This window comes from Leucopleurus acutus (assembly GCF_964270905.1).
Source record: "Leucopleurus acutus genome assembly, chromosome: 5".
NCBI lineage: Eukaryota > Metazoa > Chordata > Mammalia > Artiodactyla > Delphinidae > Leucopleurus > Leucopleurus acutus.
In genome coordinates this window covers 113076237-113087588 of record NC_139147.1, presented here as the reverse complement: position 1 = coordinate 113087588, position 11352 = coordinate 113076237, and the positions used below count along the sequence as shown (strand labels likewise).

Genomic DNA, 11352 nt, shown 5'->3' with positions numbered 1-11352 from the left:
AGAAAATAGAGTTCTCATTTCTTTCCTAGGGTAATTCCAGAGACCCAGGTACTGATGAGTCCTTACAGAGACTGGTGGCCAACAAAACCATCACCCCTGTGTCAGCCCTGCTAAGCACATTAATAAGGAATAGCGCTGATAAGGCTTTCTGTTTTAGCTTTTAATATTTTTGTCTTTTACCAAAAACTGATGTTGAGTAATAATCAGTTGTTGACAAAATCTTTCTTCCTGATTTCCTTTGCTACATTAACTCTTCAAGGTCGTGACTAATGATTTCCTCATGACCCTGAGTTTCCTGGACCTGTATTCAGAGCAATTAAACAGGTAGTTCTACACATATCTCAGAATCTCAGTGAATAAAACTGTGTCAGTTGACAGTGCCAAAGATTATGAATGAAATTTATAAGGAATATAAAAAATGTGACTATATAAACATATTTCTGCCATCTGTGTTCCTAGATGAAGTAACGCCACAGGCAATTCTTTTCAAAGTGGAATACAAATGCAATCTGAATTATGTGATGTTCTGACAACAGATTTTCCTTCCTTTAAAATGCCTTACTCCAATATTAAAATTAATTTGCATTCTTTAAAAACAAACAGACTGGTGTAGGCAGCAGTGTATTATACTAGATGGGGATAAAAAATTGCCCCAGAATTTATAAGTTATCTTAAATAACACACACACACACACACACACACACACACACACACACACACACACACCCTCTCGTGAAAATCAAGAGTTGCTGTATTTCTTTTTCTTAGTTTTTATATCATATGTCTTAACTTCTACATCATTACGTAAGTCCAAACCAAATCAATTTTTTACATACATTAAAAACTCTACCTTTAGGCACCCCACCAAGAGGATCCCTAACAGTGAATCATAGACATGGGGCTCAGATTCAAGACAGAAGAAGCTAAGTCACAATACTGAAGAAAAGCTGAGGGTCAGAGGAATCTAGGAAAGGTCAGAAACCAAAGGCAGGCACTTGACTATGAGTCAGGGAGCACTGTCACCTCTGTAAGTGCCCCAGCAACGAGAGAGCAGGAATAGGTCTGGGGCTTCCTATGCAGGGTCAGAAGGTATTTATTTCAAATTCTGACTCAGTCAGGTATACCTACATAGCTAGGGGCAAGTGATTAAGTCTTTCTCAGGCTCATATTCCTCAAATTAAATAGGGATAATAACACACCTTTGCAGGTCATTGTGAAAATTAAGTGAGTAAATGAGTTCTAAGTGCCAGACATCGTGGAAACTCATAATGGTTGTTTTCTCTTACTAAGATCAAAACAGAAGAAGCAAACAGTCCAAAGTGGGATAGTAACTTACACTTTAGCAACTTAGTGTGGGAATTTTACAATCTAGGTTATTCACAACCCCTTTTGCGGGACTCAGAAGATTGAGTTGCCCAAAGTAGCTTGTGTTCCTCAGGAGAAGGATTCTGATAGTGAGGCCAGGTGGAGGGTGACACCTATGAAGGGAGTGGATATTACGGAGTACAGCTTGTCTATTCTGTATGTTGTTTTTACTAGCTGATGAACCGCTCGCGATCCTACGAGGCAAGGTTGTTATGTCAAAAGTGAGGTTCTAAGAGTAATCGACATGTTCAAAGTCAAGATAAAGGCAGAGCTGGAATTGAAAGAGTTACTCTCAAGGCATGCTGTACCATCTCCAACATGGATAACTATAATCCATAATCCATTTTTATAAAATCATAGATCCACAGAAGTTTAGAAATGAAAGTAATACAGTAATACTTATAATAATAATTCCAAAACCAATATAAATAACAACCAAAGGTAACATGTTTGATTAAAATATAAATAATTACTTTAAAACATAAAATATGAATAAATGAAAATTGTTTAAGATTTAAAAGAGCTGAAAAACGTAAATGTCTTCTAACTGCAAACTAATTGTTAAGACTCTGCCATAACTAAAGCTATATTTTCACTTTTGTTCTGCTCTTGATGAACTCTTATTTGAAATCAGATACCAGGATTTCTGGATTTAAAGGAAAGCCTGAGTGAGAAAGGGGTTAATGGCTTTGCTGGTATGAAATTCTTGGTCACTGACAGTTTAGTGACCTTATCAGAGCACGTCTAGATACGACTCCTGATATCTACTAACTTAATTAAGAGCAAAGCCTCTGCAGCTCTGCAGCAGCCCTGACTTCCTCTTATAGACAGAAACTTATCTTCAGCGCCAGCCCAGCCCAAGGCCCAGACCCATCTCCAACTTAAATCTATGCCCAGATCTAGTGCAGAACGAGGCACATTCCCACACCCAGACCCAGGGTTAGGCCTTGTTCCAGCCCCATCACTGCTCCTACTCCCAGTTCCAGCCTCTATCAGCACCAAGTCCAGCCTAAGAACCAGTTCCAGACACAGGCTTAGGGACCTAGACCCAGACCCAAACTCATACCCAGACCCAGGCTCAGAACCAGACCCAGGCCCGAACCCTGACCCAGGCCCAGACCCAGACCCAGACCAGGCCCAGACCCTGACCCAGGCCAAGACCCAGACTCAGGCCCAGGCCCAGATCCAGACCCAGTCCCAGACCCAGACCCAGTCCCAGACCCAGGCCCAGACCCAGACCCAGACCCTGACCCAGGCCCAGACCCAGACCCAGGCCCAGGCCCAGACCCAAGCCCGGACCCTGACCCAGACCCGGACCCAGACCCAGGACCAGACCCAGGCCCACACCCGGACCCAGACCAAGACCCAGGCCAAGACGCTGACCCAGGCCCAGACCCGGATCCAGTCCCAGGCCCAGACCCAGACCGAGGTCCAGACCCTGAGGCAGGCCCAGACCCAGGCTCAGGCCCAGACCCAAACCCAGTCCCGGACCCAGACCCAGACCCAGGCCCAGGCCTGGACCCAGACCCAGACCCTGGCCCAGACCCGGGCCCAGACCCTGACCCAGACCCAGACCCAGACCCTTCTACACTTCTATTGCAAGACGATGATGACTTTGGTTGGGAACAGGTACACTAACAGGACTTATCTTCGAGGCTTGCACTCCCTCAGCCTTCATGGAAAACTCTCCTCCTCTGATCCAAGATTCCTACCAAATCTCTGTGGTCTGCATTTACGCCGTCCAGAGCTTGGTTAGGCCGAGAGTAGGGCACGACATGCTGTCCCAGGCACCCTCGGATTCCAAACTCTAGCTCCTTCCCCTCAGATAACACTCTTCCCACTCACTTGTTAAACTTCATCTCCTTTCCTCTGGGAAAATACTCTTATCTTAGCAAGCTCCCCTCCCTCACCCCCAACTTTATCCTCAAGACTCCATGTTTAACATTCTCCAGAGGCTTAGCCTTTTGTAGCTCAGAAATCCTTTGTGATCTCAAAGAGCTTGGCTCCTAAAAGGCTTGGATTTCAAAATGCCTGGCTCAGAGGAGTTTTAACATATCTCTTTCCCCTTCTCAGCTACACATATCCTCCCCTGACAGGGTGAAAGCTGCTCATTTGACAGTTAGAAATCAGAGCAGCAACCAGAACATGTAGGAGGGAAAAAACAATGATCATTTTCCCTAAATCATATCCCACAACAAGAGGACTAAAGCAGGGTATCAGGCAATTGGTAGCTAAAAAGTGTTAGTTTTAATCTTTAGTTCTATCTACTCCCCACCTTTTCCTCAAATTACTAAATAAGACATTTGCATTATTCCTAAGATCGCTAATGTTTACAATAAGAGTTAAATGTCCATCTCCTTCTTATAGAACATTGTTCCAGGAAACTGGGAAGTTTTTTTCTACTAGATGGCTGTATATCCTAAGAACACCTCTAAAGCTTATAAACAAAGAAATTAAAAGCAATATCAATGCAGGGGGGAAAATCAATGCACATTCTAAATCCTTCAACTTAAAAATCACAGTAACCTCCACTCCTACCACATTTCACAGTTTGTATGATCCATGAGTTAGCTGACTGCTATAAAGACCACTGCATGCAAATCTCTTTTGAGATGTAGTCTATTTCCTTCTGTCTGCCAACATCATGTGTTAATCAGTTTTAACCGGTCCTGTCTACAGCATTCTAAACCTGTGAGTGCTACTCACTCCCAGCCATCACCCAGACACTAAAAACTGCATCTGGTTTGTATTAGGTAGGACAAAAACTAAGTTGCTATTACAAAGGGTTCACACAACGCTGATTGAAGCAAAAAGTAGTTTGCTTTCTTCTTATGTGACTGGCCAGCAAGAAACAGGCAGGACAAATTAGGTAGGTGACTTTGCTCTGTGAGACCAGGTTTCTTTTATCCCGTCACTCTGCATCACTCTGCATTCCATGTAAGGTTTTTTTTGTTTGTTTGGCCACACCAGCAGGGCTTGTGGGATCTTAGTTCCCCGACCAGGGATTGAACCGGGCCATGGGCCGTGTCACTGATAGCGCCAAGTCCTAACCACTGAACCATCAAGGAATTCCTTTCCTGTAATTTTATCTGTATCCACATGGACAAATATCATTCATACCCTCTACATCCATGTTATAATTTACAGGAAGGAAAGAATGAAGAGTGCAAAAATCTTCCTTTTTGAGGACACAAAGCACACATCATTTCCACTCCTTTTCATTGGCAAGAATTTACTCCCATCCTCAAGCTTGCCTACAAGACAGGATGAGAGCTGTAGTCTCTAGTTGGTAGTCAAGGGTCCAGCTAAAACTCAAGATGTTCTATTATCAAAAGAAATAAGGGGAGAATTGCTATAGTGGGGCAAAAAGTACCTCTGGCACCAGATGTTGGTATTAGTAACTGAAGCCCAAAGGTGTTGTTTCTGCTCCAGTCATCAAGAAAAACTCTTTGATCAGAGGAAACTCTGGTTTAGTATTTTTCAACCTTGGTACTATTGACATGTTGGTGCAGGTAATTCCTTATTGTGGAGGGTGGAGAATGGAGCCGTCCTAGGCATTGTAGGATGTTTAACAGCATCCCTGGCCTCTGACCACTAGATATTAGTAGCATACCTTACTCCCAGTTGTAACAAACAAAAATGTCTCCAGGCATCACCAAACATCCCCTGGGGGACAAACTAGTCCTGCTTGAGAACCACTACTCTACCTATAAGGTAACATCTCAGAGTGTCTCTTCTTTTAAGGTATATTCCCTTTGTTTTCATCAAATAAGCTATCCCTGAAATAGGGATATCTATCCATTAGTTCCAATGAGACTAATCCCAGTTCCCCATCATTTTCACTCTTGACAAATACCTATTAAGCACATACTATATACTAAATAACAGACCCCATGCTGGTTGATGGGAAAATATGAAGATGAATTAGGAACTTATGTGCTCAGAGCTTCATAGTCTCATCAGGAAGATAATACGTGTAAAATGACATATGGGCTATAAGGTATATAATAGCAATAATACATGATAGGAATTGTTACCAACCCTTCCGAGTCGTCCCCAACAAGGGTCCTCCTGCGTCAATAGAACGAAGGTAAATTCGGCTCAGAAGCAAAGGAAAGCTTTTATTCTTTGATCGAAGAACGGAGAGGCGCGAGCTAGAGCTGCAGAGTCCACGCTCTCCCGGCACAGCTGTGCGCGGGTCTGCTTCACGGGAATCTCGTCAGCAGGCGGGAGGGGTGGGGCTCGCGCCAGGCGGGTGCGCGCCTGCGCAGCTCACGCTCCAGATTGCAGTGCCGGGCGCAGCGTCTCCGCACACGAGGCGCTGCCACCCTCTTAAGTTGAGTGTCCTGTGCGGCACTTCTGCCTGCGGGTTGACGGCCTGAGGAGCTGAAGTGTCAGGAGCAGCCCTTTCGCACTAGGAACTCTGGCATGAAGTCCCGGGGGGCGAGGCCTCTGCGCAGCACCCTATGAGCAAGTGAAACCAAAGGAGGCACAAAGGAAAAGAAAAAAAAAAAGGTTAGACTTTATTTTATTACCCATATTCTATTATTATCTCCTGGGAATTGTTAATGGGCTTTGCCAGGAACAAATGTGAGACATGCCCCTCATATTACCCACGTCTTTCAAGTGTGCCTGCTCCCCTATGTAGCTGAGTTGACAGTTTTTATTTGCTATCAGGATGACTGAGTTATCACCTGAACCTTCTGTTTTCCCCACATTTTTATTATTATTATTATTATTTTTTTTTTGCGGTACGCGGGCCTCCCACCGCTGCGGCCCCTCCCGTTGCGGAGCACAGGCTCCCGACGCGCAGGCTCAGTGGCCATGGCTCAGGGGCCCAGCCGCTCCGCGGCACGTGGGATCCTCCCGGACCCGGGCACGAATTCAAGCCCCACGCACCGGCAGGCGGACCCCCAACCACTGCGCCACCAGGGAAGTACCCCCCCCCCCCCACATTTTGACCTTAAGAAGCCCTTCCATAACTTGCACAGGTTGGTCTCGTTACCCCAGGTGTTCCCTAGTTACTTCCATTAGGTATTGACTAGAAAAGGAAAATGGTGTGGTTATCTGACGAGCTACTTAAGACCACAGTACTTCATATTTTAGTCTGGGGTCATTTGGTTGCAAGTAACAGAAATTCATATAAAGTACCTTAGGCAAAATTGAGAAACTTATTGAAAGGGTATAGAGTTATTTCATGGACCCCAGAGGAAGAGCATTCAGACTCGATGAGAAACCAGTCTAGTGCTTTATCTATAAAGACTGGGAGAAGACTCGTTTTGCCAGCTTTCACTGAGTTAGGCAGGAGTAAATCTAGTGTTGATCTTTAAATTGTGGAGATGGTATGTATCTATTTACTGTAGCTTTGAGACTCGAGTTGTAATTAAAGACAACATGAAAATTGCCACAAAATATCATGGTTTACTTGTCTGTTTCATACTGATCTTTAAAATCTGAAATAAAATCTTTCACTTAGTAGCAGGCCAAGTTTTGTCACTGGCTATGCAAATGTTAACGACTGTAAGAAACTTCCATTTTTCCATTTTCTTTCCTGTCTCTTTAAAAACTCTCATCAGGGTGCTTCCACTAATTTTACTCATCTTGTCAGATGAGAGTGAGTGAGGCCAGTAAAGCATTTACAAAAACCAAAGTATAATTATTAAAGATCTGCTCTCTTCTAGGTATCCCGATTTCTGCGTTCTTCTCTCCTATCCTTGATATTTATACCTTAGAGAATTATACTTTGGAGAAATAGTGGACATGAAATCATTTCTTTCCTCTGTACCCCACTCACCCTTAAGAAATCTGCTCAAGCCCTGTGATTAGAGAGTCTGCTCCCAGAGAAACTTCTAAACAGGCAAGGCCCCCATAACCCCATATCCTTGGCCACAGCAGATAGAACTGGGGTTTAATATCTGACCCAATCAATTGCTTTCTCAAAGGAAGTTCTTGGAGTAAAGACCGAATAAGGGCAATAATCGCATGACAAAATTTTTTATTATGTGATCAGCAAAAGAAGAGAATGTCAGTCTACAGGACAGAGTGCAGTAAGAGAGTTCTTAGGAGACCAGACACGTGTCCCTGGAAGTTCAAATGCATATGTGAGTGTAATGACCTAAGCTGTTTCTTACCCAAAAGATGAAAAGCTTGCTAAATTAGTCCATGTTGGCAAAGATAGTGAAAGAAGCGACAGCAGTGTAGCCTTTATTAGCCTGGCAAGGACATGCAAGTTTGCCATCAGTCAAGGGACATCAGGTTTGAGCCATTTACCAGTCCCCAATCCAGAGGCTAGCATCTAGGTAAGAAGAACCCAGGAGCAAGTTGGATCTGTGCAGTCATTGGAAAAAATCATCTAGAAAGCACATGACCCACACCAGACAACTCTACAGCGAGGACGCTCCCTATAGGTCCTCTAAAGGAGTTGTACTTGTGGCCATGCAGGATATCAAAGACAAGGGACTGAAGCAGAATGAGTTACGTGAAAGATTATTGCTTCTTTCTTTTAATCCCATATCTCCACAATCTGATTTTAGAGGAATCTGAAGCAGAAGAGGGAAGAGTGTACAATCATAAGGCAGGAAAGGCTTTGAATTAGAATTTTTAGTGAAATTTTAACTTAGATTGGTCTAAACTTTTTAATATTAAAAAGTGATTATTATTGTGATAATATGTTCTAATAACAGACTATGGCCATAGCTACCCACATGATTTTTGAGACTGACAGATGTCAGAAGACCCAAAGAAGTAATTTCCGACATGTCCCAGCTAGTGTTTCTAAATGAGAGGAGCCTGAAACCTGAGTTCAGACAATTTTGACTTCAGTGACTCCTTAGAATGCATGCAGTAGAAGGAGAGAATAGGAAAGCTACCTGATAGGAATGCAGTATTCTCTAAAAGTGAGATAGGGTTGTTGCAAAGGGGTACAAAATAGAACATAATTATTGTAAGACACATTACCATTTAAGGAAAATGGTTAAAAAGCCATCAGACCATGTTAAAGACCTTGTAACCATTACAGAACTGAGTTTTGGAATCCAAATGAGTCTTCAGAAATCTAGAAAGGTTAAAAATAGATATTGATGGTCATATACTAAACCAATGGACAAAATCTGACCAATATACCTTGATGTTAATACACCCTAGGATTTCTGGTGGAGACAGTGGTTCTCACTGTTAGATTTAAAGAATGGCTATTGTTTATGAGGGTGAAGGAGATGAGAAAAATTTAGGATTCATTTGTCCAGAGGAAATTTTTTACAGTCTGAAACAGTGCATCAAGATTTCTCCAGATATGATTTACCTACCAGTGACTGGTATGGGATGGTATTTGAAGGGGTTGGAATATTTAGGTAGTATAATTGTATTTGGAAAGACTTGGGGAGGAAAAACCTGAATCCTTAGAGTTTTGTACTATCTCAAGGAAGCTGAATAGAAAATGTTTCCTAAGAAGTATTAGTTCTGATGTGACCATGACTCTGTTAGTTATATAGCAGGCATAGTTTCTCATCAGGGGAAATCTCGTCCTTATCTACTACCCTCCTCCCAGTTGATGTCGAGAAGTGACAGTGCTTTGGAAGTTCAGCTGGTGTTTAAGACTGTCAGTCAGAGGTTCCACCTGGATCCTGCATCTCTCACTGATTTGACTTGTGAGCATTTGGTTAGCACCAAGCTCCCTCCCATCTGTAAGCTAATGCCCATGGCAGCTGTGGGAGAGAAAGGGCTGACACTACCACCTCCAGGGAAACCTGGAGCAGGTATTCTAAACTCTAGACCAGTGATTCTGAACCATGTCTGATTATGAGAACCACCTGGGGAGATTTTTTTAAAATTCAGCAATTCTGATTCAGGTAATCTGTTTTTTCCTTTTAAAATCTCCCCTCGTGAATTTAATATTTTGCAAGGGTTGAGAACCACTGTTTGGTTTTATTAAGGTAACATTGGTTTGTAACATTATATGTTTCTTGTATACAACATTATATTTTGACTTCTATATACACTGCAGCATATCCATCACTGTAAGTTTGGTTTCCACTCATTACCCTATGGTTGACTCCCTTTACCCATTTCACCCTCCCCCCACCCCCTTCCCCTCTGATAACCACTAATCTGTTCTCTGTATCTATGTATTTTCTGTTTGGTTTGTTCATTTATTTTGTTTTCTTTTTTTACATTCCACGTATGAGTGAAATCATACAGGTACTTGACTTATTTTACTTAACATATTAATGCTCTCAAGGTCCATCCATGTTGTTGCAAATAGCAAGATTTCATCTTTTTATGGCTGAGTAGTAGTATTCCATTGTATGTATATATGCCACATCTTTATCCATTCATCCATTTATGGGCACTTAGACTGTTTCCATATCTTGAGTATTGTAAATAATGTTGCAGTGAACATAGGGGTGCATATATCTTTCCAATTAGTGTTTTTGTATTGTTTGTATAAATACCTAGAAATGAAATAGCTGGATCATTTAGTACGTCTAGTCTTAATTTTTTGAGGAATCTCCATTGATATAAGTGGGGTGTTAAAAGTTCTAACAGTAGTTGTGTTGCTGTCAATTTCTCCCTTTGGGTCTGTTAATAATTGCTTTAAATATTTTGGTGCTGTTACATTAGCTCCAAATATATTAATAACTGTTATATCTTCCTGATGAATTGTCCTCTTTATCACTCTATACTGTCCATCTTTGTCTCTTGTTACCTTTTTTGATTGAAGTTTATTTTGTCGGATGGGTGTGGCTATACCCACTTTCTTTTGGCTGTCATTTGTGTGGAGTATCATCTTCCCTCCCTTCACTTGGAGCTTCAGTTTGTCTTTAGAGCTGGATGAGTCGCCTAGATACAGCATAGAGTTGGGTCTTGTTTTTAATCCATCCACTCTATTTCTTTTGACTGGTGAATTCAACCCATTTACATTTAGGGGGATTACTGATAAATGAGGACTTCGTACTGCTCTTTTGTCTTTTGTTTTCCGGTTCTTTTATATCTCCATTGTTTCTTTTTCCTTGTGTTTATGTCTGCCATTTTAGTCTGGCAGTTTCTATGACGTTTTTCTCAGTTTCCTCTTTTTTTATATTTTGTGTCTCTGCTCTAGATTTATGTTTTGTGGTTACCGTGAGGTTTGTATAAAATGTTTCATGGGTAGAGAAACAACAGTGCGGCTTGAACACGGGGAAGCAAAAGAAAACACGGAAGTAGGCAACCATGAAGCGAATGCTTAGTCTCAGAAGCTTAAAGAAAAGGATAGATTAAAAGCGAAAAAGAAAGAAAAGAAAGATCCCAGTGCACTCAAGGAAAGAGAAGTCCCCCAACACCCTTCCTGCTTATTCTTCCAATATAACACACAGCTGGGCCCACCTTACCACATCCTGGTCAATACCAACTTTATCAACTTTTCCATTAAAGCCAAACTGGACTTAGTGCAGTCAATGATGGACTGGCTGTATGCCAAGTGTATCCCTTGTATAACTGACTGCGTAATGGCTGAAATTGAGAAATTGGGGCAGAAGTGTTGAGTGGCTCTAAGGATTGCCAAGGATCCCAGATTTGAACGATTACCGTGCACACACAAAGGAACCTATGCGGTTGACTGCTTAGTACAGAGAGTAACTCAGCACAAGTGTTACATTGTGGCCACAGTTGACCAGGACCTTAAACAAAGAATCTGGAAGATCCCTGGAGTTCCTATCATGTACATTTCTAGCCATAGGTACAACACTGAGTGGCTGCCAGATGGTTATGGGGCCACTTGGTTCTAATTCTTTTTGTTGCTGTTGTTATTTTTGTTTTTTGCGGTACACGGGCCTCTCACTGCTGTGGCCTCTCCCGTTGCGGAGCACAGGCTCCAGACACGCAGGCTCAGCGGCCATGGCTCACGGGCCCAGCCGCTCCGCGGCATGTGGGGTCCTCCCAGACTGGGGCACGAACCCGTGTCCCCTGCATTGGCAGGTGGACTCTCAACTGCTGTGCCACCAGGGAAGACCT

The 11352-nt window shown here is 42.6% G+C and overlaps 1 pseudogene across 1 annotated transcript; it reads left to right on the top strand.

Annotated features, from left to right (window-relative positions):
- Positions 1–10545: 10545 nt before the first annotated feature.
- On the top strand, positions 10546–11126 carry LOC309962111 (rRNA-processing protein FCF1 homolog; annotated as a pseudogene). The gene has a single exon. The product of its transcript is annotated as an rRNA-processing protein FCF1 homolog (transcript).
- Positions 11127–11352: the final 226 nt, after the last annotated feature.